This window comes from Pristiophorus japonicus, chromosome 11 (assembly GCF_044704955.1).
Source record: "Pristiophorus japonicus isolate sPriJap1 chromosome 11, sPriJap1.hap1, whole genome shotgun sequence".
Classification (NCBI taxonomy): Eukaryota; Metazoa; Chordata; class Chondrichthyes; family Pristiophoridae; genus Pristiophorus; species Pristiophorus japonicus.
Window position 1 is genome coordinate 205,759,100 of NC_091987.1, and position 17,564 is coordinate 205,776,663.

The window sequence follows — 17,564 nt, forward strand, 5'->3', positions numbered from 1 at the left end:
TTGTTTTCCAATAATCTTATTTTTTCTAAATTATAGTTAATATGAGAACTTTATGAAAACAGAATCATTGTCATTGAAACTTTTGAAACAATACTGTCCCTTCCATATCCCCCAAGACATGAGAGGCTTTGAACTGAGCAACACACATCGCTGACGACCTATACAGTAAACTTTCAAGCAGTCTAAAAACAAGTTAGTTTTTCGTGCCATTCTTTCGGATTTCCCACGGAGTATAAACATCAAGTCCAAAATGGGGGGAAACACGCAAGAAGTCCTTAAATTAAATAAATGGCTGGAGAAAGGCGACGCGAGTGCAGGTGCTGTCACATGGTTGGGGGAGTAACTGGAGTCCATGTGGAGGTGAGTCTGCTGTGGTCGGGGCCGCTGTGCTGAATGCCCACTCCATAATTATATAAATTAGGGTCCATGTGATGATGTGGACTAGTTTCAATTTCCTAAAGGGCTTAGAGAGGAATTTTCCATACGTTTCCTAATTGGCCTCGGTGTTTTCACCTCTTCCAAGGCTCTGGATGGGTGGTTAATGTCTGTATTCTGATGCATTTGGCATCGCAATTGTATGGGACAGGCTGGATGGACCAGTGCGTATCTTCCTGTCCGTCATTTTTGTATTTTCAATGGAAGACACATCTATAGGTACACGAGATACCGAACAGTTACAGAAATGTATAGGTAAAGTCAGCGATAAACTCATATTGTGTATATATAGTATGGTCAGTTGAGACTATGCACGGCATAGGTATAAGGTAGGTGAATTGTTATCAAGGAGAGGAGTTGGGAATATTTCAAAATCCAGACAGATTGCCAATTCCTTGAAGCTACTGTTGCATTTTTGCTCTTTTACCTTTTTTAAAACTAGATATTCTGACCTCTATGGTTCAGACGACTCTCATAGGTGAACCCTGGCTTTCTACATCCTCCATTTACCCATGACTTCTGCGTAAAATTTGTAGCATGCCCAAGATAACGAACAGGGAACCCTTTCTCAGATTATCACACCTACTGAGTCTATCCTGTGCCTTCATGAAGTCATTTTTGTCTATTTTGTCTTCAGAAGGTAGTGTAGTGTCCTTACACCTTGCTATAGAATCACACAAGGCATGTACTGCAGACAAGGTCACTACGTGACCTGAACCTTTATTCCCAGGACCAAGAAGTGCTGACCCTGCGTGGGACCTCCCTTTAAATACCTGGATGACCAGGTGAGGAGTGTCGCCCACAAGTTCACCCCCTGTGGTCAAGATGTGCATTTCTCAGGTGTATACAGTGTACAGTGTTACATAAAGGTTACAGTTATGTGAAGGTTACAAACATGACATCACCTCCCACCAACGTCTTTGGGTCAAAGATTGAGTCTTTCAGGCGGTCGACGCTCTCTTGTGGAGCGCCGCAGTTGGGGCTCTGGTGGTTGAGCCTTGGCATGCATCTCTGTCGCCTGAGGTGATTCCGGGCTGGCCGCAGGGATTGTGCATGTTGGTGAATGTCCTTGTTACTCGTTCACTGGCAGTGGTGTGGGTAACATCTCGTGATCTTCCTCAGGTTCCTCAGTATCCATGCTGAACCTTTTCTTTACTTGATCCAGATGTTTGCGGCATATCTGCCCATTGTTAAGTCTGACCACTATGACCCTATTTCCCTCTTTGCCAATTACAGTACCCTCAAGCCACTTGGGTCCCAAAGCATGATTGAGAACAAATACAGGGTCATCAATTTCTATGCATCTCCCCAGTGAGTTGCGATAATGGCACTTGATTTGGGACTGGCGCTTGCCCTCAACAATGTCTGACAGGGCTGGATGAATGAGGGACAGCCACGTTTTGAGCGTGCGTTTCATGAGTAGTTCCGTGCGCGGGACTCCCGTGAGCGATTGCGGGCGGGACTTATAGGCCAGCAGGAGGCGCAATAGGCAGTACTGAAGGGAGGGTGCTTGAATCCGGAGCATGCCCTGTTTTATGATTTGAACCGTAAGTTCTGCCTGGCCATTGGAAGCCAGCTTGAATGGTGCTGTCCTGACGTGTTTGATACCATTACCCGACATAAACTCATGGAATTCATAGCTAGTGAAACACGGGCCATTGTCGCTAACCAGGATGTCCGGCAAGCCGTAGGTCGCAAAGACCGTACGCAGACTCTCCACAGTGGTGGATGTCGTGCACGAATTCAATATGATGCACTCGATCCATTTCGAGTATACATCGACAACAATCCGGAACATTTTTCCCATGAACGGGCCGCGTAGTCTACGTGAATACGTGACCAGGCCTGGTGGGCCAGGGCCACGGGCCAAGTGGGGCCTCCCTAGGGACATTTTCCAGCTGAGCACACGTTGTGCACCTGCGAACTCAGTGTTCCAGGTCTGAGTCAATTCCCGGCCACCATACATGTGACCGGGCAATGGCTTTCATTCGCACGATGCCTGGGTGCTCGCTGTGGAGTTCCCTGATGAATGTTTCCCTTCCTTTCTGGGGCATGACTACCCGGCTGCCCCATAGCAGGCAGTTGGCTTGGATAGAGAGCTCGTCCATCCGTCTGTGAAACGGTCTGACCTCCTCGAGGCACGCTCCGTGTGCGGGCGCCCAATCCCCAGCCAGGACACATTTCTTTATCAGGGATAGGATGGAGAATGAAACAGTTAATTCAGAGACCATGGTCCAGAACTTAAAGAAGGGTAACTTTGAAGGTATGAGGCATGAATTGGCTAAGATAGATTGGCTAATGATACTTAAGGGGTTGACTGTGGATGGGCAATGGCAGACATTTAGAGACCGCATGGATGAATTACAACAATTGTACATTCCTGTCTGGCGTAAAAATAAAAAAGGGAAGGTGGCTCAACCATGGCTATCTAGGGAAATCAGGGATAGTATTAAAGCCAAGGAAATGGCATACAAATTGGCCAGAAATAGCAGCGAACCTGGGGACTGGGAGAAATTTAGAACTCAGCAGAGGAGGACAAAGGGTTTGATTAGGACAGGGAAAATGGAGTACGAGAAGAAGCTTGCAGGGAACATTAAGGCGGATTGCAAAAGTTTCTATAGGTATGTAAAGAGAAAAAGGTTAGTAAAGACAAACGTAGGTCCCCTGCAGTCAGAATCAGGGGAAGTCATAACGGGGAACAAAGAAATGGCAGACCAATTGAACAAGTACTTTGGTTCAGTATTCACTAAGGAGGACACAAACAACCTTCCGGATATAAAAGGGGTCAGAGGGTCTAGTAAGGAGGAGGAACTGAGGGAAATCTTTATTAGTCGGGAAATTGTGTTGGGGAAATTGATGGGATTGAAGGCCGATAAATCCCCAGGGCCTGATGGACTGCATCCCAGAGTACTTAAGGAGGTGGCCTTGGAAATAGCAGATGCATTGACAGTCATTTTCCAACATTCTATTGACTCTGGATCAGTTCCTATGGAGTGGAGGGTAGCCAATGTAACCCCACTTTTTAAAAAAGGAGGGAGAGAGAAAGCAGGGAATTATAGACCGGTCAGCCTGACCTCAGTAGTAGGTAAAATGATGGAATCAATTATTAAGGATGTCATAGCAGCGCATTTGGAAAATGGTGACATGATAGGTCCAAGTCAGCATGGATTTGTGAAAGGGAAATCATGCTTGACAAATCTTCTGGAATTTTTTGAGGATGTTTCCAATAAAGTGGACAAAGGAGTACCAGTTGATGTGGTATATTTGGACTTTCAGAAGGCTTTCGACAAGGTCCCACACAGGAGATTAATGTGCAAAGTTAAAGCACATGGGATTGGGGGTAGTGTGCTGACGTGGATTGAGAACTGGTTGTCAGACAGGAAGCAAAGAGTAGGAGTAAATGGGTACTTTTCGGAATGGCAGGCAGTGACTAGTGGGGTACCGCAGGGTTCTGTGCTGGGGCCCCAGCTGTTTACATTGTACATTAATGATTTAGACAAGGGGATTAAATGTAGTATCTCCAAATTTGCGGATGACACTAAGTTGGGTGGCAGTGTGAGCTGCGAGGAGGATGCTATGAGGCTGCAGAGTGACTTGGATAGGTTAGGTGAGTGGGCAAATGCGTGGCAGATGAAGTATAATGTGGATAAATGTGAGGTTATCCACTTTGGTGGTAAAAACAGAGAGACAGACTATTATCTGAATGGTGACAGATTAGGAAAAGGGAAGGTGCAACGAGACCTGGGTGTCATGGTACATCAGTCATTGAAGGTTGGCATGCAGGTACAGCAGGCGGTTAAGAAAGCAAATGGCATGTTGGCCTTCATAGCGAGGGGATTTGAGTACAGGGGCAGGGAGGTGTTGCTACAGTTGTACAGGGCCTTGGTGAGGCCACACCTGGAGTATTGTGTACAGTTTTGGTCTCCTAACTTGAGGAAGGACATTCTTGCTATTGAGGGAGTGCAGCGAAGATTCACCAGACTGATTCCCGGGATGGTGGGACTGACCTATCAAGAAAGACTGGATCAACTGGGCTTGTATTCACTGGAGTTCAGAAGAGTGAGAGGGGACCTCATAGAAACGTTTAAAATTCTGACGGGTTTGGACAGGTTGGATGCAGGAAGTATGTTCCCAATGTTGGGGAAGGCCAGAACCAGGGGTCACAGTCTAAGGATAAGGGGTAAGCCATTTAGGACCGAGATAAGGAGAAACTTCTTCACCCAGAGAGTGGTGAACCTGTGGAATTCTCTACCACAGAAAGTAGTTGAGGCCAATTCACTAAATATATTCAAAAGGGAGTTAGATGAAGTCCTTACTACTCGGGGGATCAAGGGGTATGGCGTGAAAGCAGGAAGGGGGTACTGAAGTTTCATGTTCAGCCATGAACTCATTGAATGGCGGTGCAGGCTAGAAGGGCTGAATGGCCTGCTCCTGCACCTATTTTCTATGTTTCTATAGGAGGGGATCTCTGTTGGTCCAGATTTTGATCTGGCGAGCTGTGATAGGGGAGCCTGCGGTGTCGAAAGCCTCAACGGCCATGACCATCTCCACACTTTGCTCCGACGCCCCCTCGGTGGACGCCAGTGGGAGCCTGCTGAGTGCGTCAGCACAATTTTCGGTGCCTGGCCGGTGCCGTATGGTGTAGTCATATGCAGCCAGCGTGAGGGCCCACCGCTGTATGCGAGCTGACGCATTGGCATTGACAGCCTTGCTGTCGGACAACAGGGATGTTAACGGCTTGTGGTCCGTTTCTAACTTGAACCTTCTGCCGAAAAGGTACTTGTGCATCTTTTTCACCCCATAGACACATGCAAGTGCTTCCTTTTCAACCATCCCATATCCCCGTTCTGCCTGGGAGAGCGACCTGGAGGCATAAGCCACAGGATGGAGTTGACCCTCATCATTACTCTGCTGCAACACGCACCCAACCCCATAGGATGATGCATCACACGTTAAAACCAGTTTCTTACAGGGGTTGTACAAGGTCAATAGCTGGTTAGAACAAAGCAGGTTCCGCGCCCGATTGAAAGCCCGTTCTTGACAGTCCCCCCAAAACTATTCGCAACCCTTACGCAGGAGCACGTGTAGCGGCTCCAACAATGTGCTTAAGTTCGGCAGAAAGTTCCTGAAGTAGTTCAAGAGTCCCAGGAATGACCGCAACTCCGATGTGTTGCCGGGCCTGGGCCGTTTTTGATTCAGTGGGCCGGATCCCGTTTGCGGCAACCCTCCTGCCCAAAAACTCGACCTCTAGGGCCAAAAACACACACTTGGACTTCTTTAGTCGCAAGCCTACCCAGTCCAGTCGGCGTAGCACCTCCTCCAGGTTGTGGAGGTGTTCCTCGGTGTCTCGACCCATGATTAGGATGTCATCTTGGAATACGATTGTTCCAGGAATAGATTTAAGCAAGCTTTCCATGTTCCTCTGAAAGATAGCGGTCGCTGAACGAATACCAAACGGACACCTGTTGAAAACAAATAGCCTCTTGTGCGTAGTGATGGTGGTCAGAAGCTTGGATTCTTCAGCCAGTTCCTGAGTCATGTAGGCTGAAGTGAGGTCCAACTTGGTGAACAGCTTGCCACCTGCCAGCGTGGCAAAAAGATCCTCCTCTCTCGGAAGCAGGTTTTGGTCCTGTAGTGACACTCGGTTGATGGTGGCCTTGTAGTCGCCACAAATCCTGACCGAGCCATCCGCTTTAAGGACAGGAACAATGGGGCTTGCCCAATCACTGAATTCAACAGGCGAAATTATGCCCTCTCTTAGTTGCCTGTCCAACTCACTCTCAATTCTCTCACGCATCACATACGGCACGGCTCTGGCTTTGTGGTGCCGCTTCCGAGAGAGAAGGATCTTTTTGCCACGCTGGCAGGTGGCTATTTGTTTACAACAGGTGTCCGTTTGGTATTCGTTCAGCGGCCGCTATCTTCCAGAGGAACATGGAAAGCTTGCTTCTGGGGTCCGGGGTGATGCGTATCACTTCTTTGGTGCCCTTAAAAGTCCCGACACCTGGTTGAAAAAGTGACTGAAATTTCTGTAGGACCTGTGAGTTTGAACTTCGCTCCACAGATGAAATGGCGTGCACATCCCCCCATTTCCAGTTCATCTCGGCTAATCAGCTCCTCCCCAAGAGCACGGGACCATTCCTCGGGACAATCCAGATTGGCAGCCGGATCTCCGATCCATTGTGTGTGACCACCAAGTTTGCACTGCCTAGCACTGGGATGATCTCTCTGGTGTACGTCCATAACTGCGTGTCAATGCGTTCCAGTTTGGGCCTGTTAGCTTTGAGTGGCCATAGTTTTTCAAATTGTTGGGCACTCATAAGTGACTGGCTGGCTCCTGTGTCCAGCTCCATGCGTACCGAGATGCCATTTAATAGGACTTCCATCATCATAGGTGGCGTTTTGGTATACGAGCTGTGGATTTCTGCCACATAAACCCGCTGGACTTCAGCGTCCATAGCTTTGCCCCAAGCATCAACCTGCCTTGCAGACCCCTCGTCTGGTTCCTCTGCCTCGTAAACTAGCCTCGCAATGGGCTTTCTGCACATTCTGGCCAAATGTCCACTGAAGTTACAGTTTCGACAGATAAATTGTTGAAACCTACAGGTTTTCGCAGCATGTCTGGCACCGCACCTCCAGCATGAGCTGAGATTGTTGTGAACAAAGGAACTGTTACCAGGCATTCCTCTCTGATTGTCTCTTTGATTACTCCTGAGCACTCTGTTGGTGAGTGTCAATGTCCCATCCTGGGACGCATTGTCCCTTGTGATGGTGTGAATTGCCGATCCCCCTGCAATTGTCTCTGTTGCTGGCCCACCCTAGAGTCTGTTGCTGCCTGGGCGGTGTCGAATTGCCCTTGCCTGCCTGTGGAGTTCTGAGTGGCGTTTACAATGTTAACTCCCTGGTCCATCGCCACGTTGGAACCAGGGCTGCGCGCGTAAATTATCTTGGTCTCCTCTTCCCCTGCCATGAAGGTCTGAGCTATCAATGCTGCCCTTTCTAAAGTCAAGTCCTAGGTCTCAATAAGCTTCCTGAAAATCCCGGCACGACCAATGCCCTCAATGAAGAAATCCCTTAACATCTCCCCCCTGCAGGCGTCTGTGAACTTAGAGGCTGGCCAAACGAAGTCCGATATGCTTTGTTGCTCCCGACGCCGGTGTGTATAGAACCGGTGCCAGGCCATATGTATACTGCTCGCCGATTTGAGGTGCTCACCGATCAGTGTACTGAGCTCTTCAAAGGACTTGTCCGCCGGCATCTCGGGTGCGAGCAGGTCTTTCATCAGCGCATACGTCTTGGATCCACAGCTGGTCAGTAGATGCACCCTCCACTTGTCAGCCACTTCCTCTCCCAGCCAGTCCTTCGTGACAAAGCTTTGCTGGAGCCTCTCAACGAAATCGTCCCAGTCCTCACCAACACAGTACAGTTCCTCTGTGCTACCGGTGGTTATCCTCGTGGGTCGTTGATTCCCGTTTCTCGTCGCCAAATGTAGTATCCTTACACCTTACGATAGAATCACACGAGGCATGTACTGCAGACAAGGTCACTACGTGACCTGAACCTTTATTCCCAGGACCAAGAAGTGCTGACCCTGCGTGGGACCTCCCTTTATATACCTGTATGACCAGGTGAGGAGTGTCTCCCACAAGTTCACCCACTGTGGTCAAGGTGTGCATTTCTCAGGTGTATACAGTGTACAGTGTTGTTACATAAAGGTTACAGTTATGTGAAGGTTACAAACATGACAGGTAGCACATAGAAATGCACTCAACATATTTTTAAGCTTTAATTGCCAAATAAATTTAACAATGGTAATAGAAAAAGAAAATAGTACCAGTTGTTTTATGTTGGTATGATCTTCTTTGATTTTGTCACAGTACATAAGAACATAAGAACATAAGAATTAGGAACAGGAGTAAGCCATCTAGCCCCTCAAGCCTGCTCCGCCATTCAACAAGATCATGGCTGATCTGGCCATTGACTCAGCTCCACTTACCCACCCGCTCCCCGTAACCCTTAATTCCCTTATTGGTTAAAAATCTATCTATCTGTGATTTGAATACATTCAATGAGCTAGCCTCAACTGCTTCCTTGGGCAGAGAATTCCACAGATTCACAACCCTCTGGGAGAAGAAATTCCTTCTCAACTCGGTTTTAAATTGGCTCCCCTGTATTTTGAGACTGTGCCCCCTAGTTCTAGTCTCCCCGACCAGTGGAAACAACCTCTCTGCCTCTATCTTGTCTATCCCTTTCATTATTTTAAATGTTTCTATAAGATCACCCCTCATCCTTCTGAACTCCAACGAGTAAAGACCCAGTCTGCTCAATCTATCATCATAAGGTAACCCTCTCATCTCCGGAATCAGCCTAGTGAATTGTCTCTGGACCCGCTCCAAAGCTAGTATATCCTTCCTTAAGTAAGGTGACCAAAACTGCACGCAGTACTCCGGGTGTGGCCTCACCAATACCCTGTACAGTTGCAGCAGGACCTCCCTGCTTTTGTACTCCATCCCTCTCACAATGAAGGCCAACATTCCTTTCGCTTTCCTGATTACCTGCTGCATCTGCAAACTAACTTTTTGGGATTCATGCACAAGGACCCCCAGGTCCCTCTGCACCACAGCATGTTGTAATTTCTCCCCATTCAAATAATACTCCCTTTTACTGTTTTTTTTTTCCAAGGTGGATGATCTCACATTTTCCGACATTGTATTCCATCTGCCAAACCTTAGCCCATTCGCTTAACCTATCTAAATCTCTTTGCAGCCTCTCTGTGTCTTCTACACAACCCGCTTTCCCACTAATCTTTGTGTCATCTGCAAATTTTGTTACACTACATTCTGTCCCCTCTTGTCATCTATGTATATTGTAAACAGTTGTGGTCCCAGCACCGATCCCTGTGGCACACCACTAACCACCGATTTCCAACCCGAAAAGGACCCATTTATCCCGACTCTCTGCTTTCTGTTAGCCAGCCAATTCTCGATCCATGCTAATACATTTCCTCTGACTCCACGTACCTTTATCTTCTGCAGTAACCTTTTGTGTGGCACCTTATCGAATGCCTTTTGGAAATCTAAATACACCACACCGATCGATACACCTCTATCTACCATGCTCGTTTTATCCTCAAAGAATTCCAGTAAATTAGTTAAACATGATTTCCCCTTCATGAATCCATGTTGCGTCTGCTTGATTGCACTATTCCTATCTAGATGTCCCGCTATTTCTTCCTTAATGATAGATTCAAGCATTTTCCCCACTACAGATGTTAAACTAACCGACCTGCCTTTTGTCTGCCCCCTTTTTTAAACAGAGGCGTTACATTAGCTGTTTTCCAATCCGCTGGTACCTCCCCAGAGTCCAGAGAATTTTGGTAGATTATAACGAATGCATCTGCTATAACTTCCGCCATCTCTTTTAATACCCTGGGATGCATTTCATCAGGACCAGGGGACTTGTCTACCTTGAGTCCCATTAGCCTATCCAGCACTACCCCCCTAGTGATAGTGATTATCTCAAGGTCCTCCCTTCCCACATTCCCGTGACCAGCAATTTTTGGCATGGTTTTTGTGTCTTCCACTGTGAAGACCGAAGCAAAATAATTGTTTAAGGTCTCAGCCATTTCCACATTTCCCATTATTAAATCCCCCTTCTCATCTTCTAAGGGACCAACATTTACTTTAGTCACTCTTTTCCGTTTTATATATCGGTAAAAGCTTTTACTATCTGTTTTTATGTTTTGCGCAAGTTTATTTTCGTAATCTATCTTTCCTTTCTTTATTGCTTTCTTAGTCATTCTTTACTGTCGTTTAAAATTTTCCCAATCTTCTAGTTTCCCACTAACCTTGGCCACCTTATATGCATTGGTTTTTAATTTGATACTCTCCCTTATTTCCTTGGTTATCCACGGCTGGTTATCCCTTCTCTTACCGCCTTTTCACTGGAATATATTTTTGTTGAGCACTATGAAAGAGCTCCTTAAAAGTCCTCCACTGTTCCTCAATTGTGCCACTGTTTAGTCTGTGTTTCCAATCTACTTTAGCCAACTCTGCCCTCATCCCACTGTAGTCCCCTTTGTTTAAGCATAGTACGCTCGTTTGAGACACTACTTCCTCACCCTTAAATCTGTATTACAAATTCAACCATACTGTGATCACTCATTCCGAGAGGATCTTTTACTAGGAGATTGTTTATTATTCCTGTCTCATTCCTCAGGACCAGATCTAAGATAGCTTACTCCCTTCTAAGAAACAATCTCGTATGCATTCTATGAATTCCTCCTCAAGGCTACCCCGTGCGATTTGATTTGACCAATCGATATGTAGGTTAAAATCCCCCATAACAAACTAGCTTAGAATCATCGACTGATACAGCACAGATGGCCATAGTTTTATAGTAGTTGAGCTTAGATAGATCCTCATAATAGAAAATACTCATCATCGGCACTCCCTCGAAATCGAGGAAGACTTGCTTCCACTTTGAAAGTGAGTTCTCAGGTGGCTGTACAGTCCATGCGGGAATTACAGACTTTGTCACAGGTGGGGCAGACAGTGGTTGAAGGACAGGGTGGGTGAGGAGCCTGGATTGGCCACGTTCCTTCCACTGCCTGCGCTTGATTTCTGCCTGCTCTCGGCGACAAGACTCGAGGAGGTCAGCGCCCTCCCGGATGCTCTTCCTCCATTTTGGGTGGTCTTTGGCCAGGGACTCCCAGGTGTCGGTGGGGATGTTGCACTTTATCAAGGAAGCTTTGAGGGTGTCCTTGAAACGTTTCCTCTGCCCACCTGGGGCTCGCTTGCTGTGTAGGAGTTCCGAGTTGAGCGCTTGCTTAGGGAGTCTCGTGTCGGGCATGCGGACTGTCATGTATTCTACATGGCTACTGTTGGTACTATCTCAAGGTGTGCCACCAGAGAGCACAGCAGTGGGAGACTCGTAGGTTACCTGTACAGGTGTGCCTGGCCTAGTATCAAAGGTAGGCCACCAGGTGGGATCCTCACTCTCGAGTTCACTAATAAAGGACTAAAGTCACTACAGTTCAAGTACAACACACTGCCTCGTGGAGTCATTATTAGAGCATCTAAGGACACAACAACTGGGCGATGAGATTACGAACTTTCACGCGGAAATGTCTACCCTTGGTACGTTGCAGCAGTTCGCCGATGGTGATGATTGGGATGCCTTTGTTGAGAGGCTAGAACACTTCTTCACAGCAAACGACCTGACAGGAGACGACCCGGCCGCACTGGCTAATAAGCACCATGCTATCCTGCTAACCAGTTGCAGGTCCAACATCTGTGGCCTCGTCAGGGACTTGCTGGCACCAGCGAAGACAACGACCAAGTCGTACAAGGAGCTTGTAACCCTGATCCAGGAGCAACTCAAGCCCAAGGAGAGCATCCTCACAGTTAGATATCGATTCTATACCCATCGAAGGCCAGGAAGTCACGAAGTATGCCGCAGACCTCAGGAGGCTGGCAGCACCATGCGAGTTTGGCACCCAACTCAACGAAGCGCAGCGGGACATTTTTGTCATTGGAATTGGCCATGAGAGCCTTCTTCACAAGCTACTGTCGGCGGATACCACAGTCGCACTGCAGAAGGCCAGCTCTGTGAGCCAGGCATTCATGACCTCGACCTGCGGTTCTAGGCAGATGTTTCATCCTCAGGACTCAAGCCCGGCAGGTATTGCGCACAGAGTGGTGCAGTTCAGGGGCTGGACTGTAGAGCGCAAATCCTCTAAGGGAAGAGAGAACAGACCCCCGAGTCCCTTAATTCGGAGTCCGCCGAGGGTGGCTAATCGAGTAGCAGCATGTTGGCGTTGCGGAGGGAATCACAGGGTTCACCAGTGCCATTTTAAAGACTATGTTTGCAAAAGCTTCAGCACAAAGGACCACCTCCAGCGAATGTGTAAGAGAAATAGGACTCACTGTGTTGATGAGGAGTCCGCAGATGGCCATGAATCCAGCGTGGATTATGAATTGTTAGACAGAGAGGCAGCCCAGTCCCACAGGGAGGTACATAGCTCCCCGCTGAAGATGGAAGTCGAGATAGAGGGAAGTCCAGTCTTCATGGAAGTGGACACGGGAGATGAATCAAGGAGCCTTCGAGAGGCTATGGGACAATCCGGCTGAACGACCCGAGTTGGCCCCGGTTCAGGCAAAGCTGCGCACCTACACCAATGAAATCATCCCATCGTTGGTAGTGTGAATGTAAAGGTACTCCATGATGGCGTGATGCACAAGTTACCTCTGTGGATTGTTGCAGGTGATGAACCAACGCTGCTCGGCAGAAGGTGGATGGAAAAGATCTGCTGGAAGTGGGAAGACTTCACCCCTCCAGCGATCGAAGCCCTCTGCGCTCAGAGGCAAAGCAAGCCCTCACCTGAGAGTGGACCCGGCACCCGAGACACAGACCGCTCAGATGATCCAGCTGAGACAACCCAAACGCACCTTCCAGGATCCAATGCAGGACTCCGGAGGAAGAAAATCGGATCCAGAAGTGACTTCCCAACTGCGGAGGCAGAACGTGGGGCGAAGAGGATCACTGTGGATGAAGGAAAGATGGCGCCCGAACCACGAGGTGATGCGCTTAAGACAAAGATGGCCGCACCCAGACCACGAGGTGCAACGCTGATGGAGCAACACGTGGCACCAAACGGAGAAGCGGATTGGGGTAAAGCAAGCAAGGCTCTCCTAAAGGAGGCACTACAATTAAAGGGACAGTTCCACACATTTAAGCAATGTAACAGTAATTGTAAGTTAGCGACAAAAGGTGTAACGGATTATGTAAAGTGTGTAACTGATCATGTAAAATGTGCAACTGATAATCGGAATTGTATACATGCAACTAGCGAGGAAAAGTCGCGCAATTACGTACAATGTGCGATTGATGATCTGAACTGTGCATATGCAACCGGCGAGGAAAAATTGCGCGATCATGATCGGACTCCTAGAATGTCCATCATAAGTAAGCAAAAGCTGTGCGTTGCAGGATTCCCACTGCACGCAGCCAATGCAGCGGGCAGACACCCATCGGGTGCACACAGGTCCAGCGAGCTACCCAATGCTGTAGCCTGCGTCCTGGGGACCAGAGTCATGCACCACGAAGTGTGGCCACAAGCAGCCAACACACACGAGCTGCGAAGCAAGCGAGCTCAGCAGGGCAACGGCAACAGTATTGATACCATGCCCTGGGTTGGCTCCATCTCTCAGGCAACCGATGGAACCAACAGCCATGAGCCCGAAGGAGCAGACTGCACCAAGGCCATACCCCTCGATGTAGGGTCACCCGCCACTGTTCCCCCAGAGAAAACAAGCACCAGCCAGGATTCCAAACCAAACGACGCTCAGGCCAGCGAGTCAGCAGTTCCCTGTGCACTGCTAAACGACAGCTCCTCAGGGTGCAGCTGTGACCACGGGCGTAAAGAAAGGACAGGGAGGTCACAGACATCTGTGCACCTGCCCGACGCTAGGGACCACAGCCCCAAGAGCAGGCGACTCGAGCCAACCGGGTTCCCACTGCCAGCACCGGGCACTGAGCCGTCACCAGACTGTAGGGACACAACCCAGCAGCTCCGGAACTAGCTTGTTCTCACGCATCGGTCACCGCATCGGCAAGGCATCTAACGGACTTGTCGCACCATGGAACCACAACAAACATTTTTAAAAATGCAAAACCCACTTACCTGAATTTGAATGTATTTGAATGTCAGGAGCCCCCGTATGTGGGGTGGGGTTGCAGGGGGGGCGCGGGTGCGGGGAGAATGGAGTGGTCAGGAACACACACATACAAACAGCAACTACCAGCATGCTACTGCACCAACTACCCACCCAAAGTTGAGCTGGCCCACCAGAGATCAACCAGACAAAACCCACATAGAGCTAAGCCCAGAGCACAGTCAATGCAGAGGCAATTTGCACTGAGGCTTCAGGGGGGAGTGATGTCATGTATTCTACATGGCTACTGGCGGTACTATCTCAAGGTGTGCCACCAGAGGGCACAGCAGTGGGAGACTCGTAGGTTACCTGTAGAGGTGTGCCTGGCCTAGTGTCAAAGGCAGGCCACCAGGTGTGATCCTCACTCTGGAGTTAACTATTAAAGGACTAAGGTCATTACAGTTCAAGTACAAAACATTGCCTTGTGGAGTCATTGTTAGAGCACCTAAGGACACAACACGAACGATGTGGCTTGCCCAATGGAGTTGGTCGAGCGTTGTCAGTGCTTCGATGTTGGGGATGTTGGCCTGAGCAAGAACACTGATGTTGGTGCGTCTATCCTCCCAGTGGATTTGCAGGATCTTGCAAAGGGAGCGTTGGTGGTACTTCTCCAGCGCTTTGAGATGTCTGCTGTATAGGTCCACGTCTCTGAGCCATATAAGTGGGCGGGTATCACTATTGTCCTGTAGACCATAAGCTTGGTGCCAGATTTGAGATCCTCGTCTTCAAATACTCTCTTCCTCAGGCGACCGAAGGCTGTGCTGGAACACTGAAGGTGGTGTTGGACCTCGTTAGCGATGTTTGCCCTTGCTGATAGTAGGCTCCCGAGGTATGGAAAATGGTCCACGTTGTCGAAGGCCGCGTCATGGACTTTGATGACCGGTTGGGGGGGGGGGAGAGCAGTGCAGGGTCAGGTTGGTGGAGGATCTTTGTCTTACGGATGTTTAGAATAAGGCCCATGCTTTTGTACGCCTCGGTGAAGGTGTTGATAATGGCTTGGAGTTCAGCCTCTGAGTGTTCACAGACGCAAACGTCGTCTGCGTACTGTAGCTCGAAGACAGAGGATAAGAACATAAGAAATAGCAGCAGGAGTAGGCTATACGGCCCCTCAAGCCTGCTTCGCCATTTAATACGATCGTGGCTGATCCGATCATGGACTCAGGACCACTTCCTGCCCGCTCTCCATAACCCCTTATTCCCTTATCGTTTAATAAACTGTCTATTTCTGTCTTAAATTTATTCAATGTCCCAGCTTCCACAGCTTTCTGAGATAGCGAATTCCACAGATCCACAACCCTCTGAAAGAAGAAATTTCTCCTCATCTCAGTTTTAAATGGGTGGCTCCTCATTCTAAGATTATGCCCTCGAGTTCTAGTCACCCCGATCAGTGGAAACATCCTCTCTGCATCCACCTTGTCAAGCCCCCTCATAATCTTATACATTTCGATAAGATCACCTCTCATTCTTCTGAATTCCAATGAGTAGAGGCCCAACCTACTCAACCTTTCCTCATAAGTCAACCCCCTCATCTCTGGAATCAACTTAGTGAACCTTCTCTGAACTGCCTCCAAAGCAAGTATATCCTTTTGTAAATATGGAAACCAAAACTGCACGCAGTATTCCAGGTGTGGCCTCACCAATATACTGTACAACTGTAGCAAGACTTTCTGCTCTTATACTCCATCCCCTTTGCAATAAAGGCCAAGATTCCATTGGCCTTCCCAATCACTTGCTGTACCTGCATACTAACCTTTTGTGTTTCATGCACAAGTACCCCCAGGTCCCGCTGTACTGCAGCACTTTGCAATCTTTCTCCATTTAAATAATAACTTGCTCTTTGATTTTTTTCTGTCAAAGTGCATGACCTCACACTTTCCAACATTATACTCCATCTGCCAAATTTTTGCACTCACTTAGCCTGTCTATGTCCTTTTAGAAACATAGAAACATAGAAAATAGGTGTAGGAGTAGGCCATTCGGCCATTCGAGCCTGCACCACCATTCAATAAGATCATGGCTGATCATTCACCTCAGTACACCTTTCCTGCTTTCTCTCCATACCCCTTGATCCCTTTAGCCGCAAGGGCCATATCTAACTCACTCTTGAATATATCTAACGAACTGGCATCAACAACTCTCTGCGGTAGAGAATTCCACAGGTTAACAATTCTGAGTGAAGAAGTTTCGCTGCATCTCGGTCCTAAATGGCTTACCCCTTATCCTTAGACTGTGACTCCTGGTTCTGGACTCCCCCAACATTCTTCTTGCATCTAATCTGTCCAGTCCCGTCAGAATTTTATATCTTTCTATGAGATCCCCTCTCATTCTTCTAAACTCCAGTGAATACAGGCCCAGTCGATCCAGTCTCACCTCATATGTCAGTCCTGCCATCCTGGGAATCAGTCTGCTAACGCCCTCAATAGCAAGAACGTCCTTCCTCAGATTAGGAGACCAAAACTCAACACAATATTCTAGATGAGGCCTCATCAAGGCCCTGTACAGCTGCAGTAAGACTTCCCTACTCCTATGCTCAAATCCCCTAGCTATGAAGGCTAATATGCCATTTGCCTTCTTCACTGCCTGCTGCACCTGCATGCCAACCTTCAATGATTGATGTACCATGACACCCAGGTTTCATTGCACCTCACCTTTTCCTAATCTGCCGCCATTCAGATAATATTCTGCCTTCATGTTTTTGCCACGAAAGTGGATAACCTCACATTTATCCACATTATACAGCATCTGCCATGCATTTGCCCACTCACCTAACCTGTCCAAGTCACCCAGCAGCCTCTTAGCATTCTTCTCACAGCTCACACCACCACCCAGCTTAGTGTCATCTGCAAACTTGGAGATATTACTCTCAATTCCTTCATCTAAATCATTGATATATATTGTAAACAGCTGGGGTCCCAGCACTGAGCCCTGTAGCACCCCACTAGTCACTGCCTGCCATTCTGAAAAGGACCCATTTATCCCGACTCTCTGCTTCCTGTCTGCCAACCAGTTCTCTATCCACGAGAATACATTACCCCCAATACCATGTGCTTTAATTTTGCACACCAATCTCTTGTATTGGACCTTGTCATAAGCCTTTTGGAAATCCAAATACACATCCACTGGTTCTCCCTTGTCCACTCTACTAGTTACATCCTCAAAAAATTCTAGAAGATTTGTCAAGCATGATTTCCCTTTCATAAATCCATGCTGACTGGACCAATTTTTGTGTGTCCTCCTCACATATTGCTTTTCCTCCCATCTTTGTATCGTCAGCAAACTTGGCTACATTACATTCTGATGACTATATTTCACAAGACTAGTGTAATGTGTGCACATAACTGGATAATATTGATGGCCCATCACTGAGAGATACATATACCAGTTAAAGGTTTTAAAAATGTTACTTCCTAACCC

The 17,564-nt window shown here is 48.0% G+C and overlaps 1 long non-coding RNA gene across 1 annotated transcript in view; it reads left to right on the forward strand.

The window, feature by feature from the left end:
* Positions 1–17,564, forward strand: part of LOC139276445 (uncharacterized) — a 66,863-nt gene that overhangs the window by 8,459 nt on the left and 40,840 nt on the right. The gene's annotated exons all lie outside the window — the stretch shown is intronic.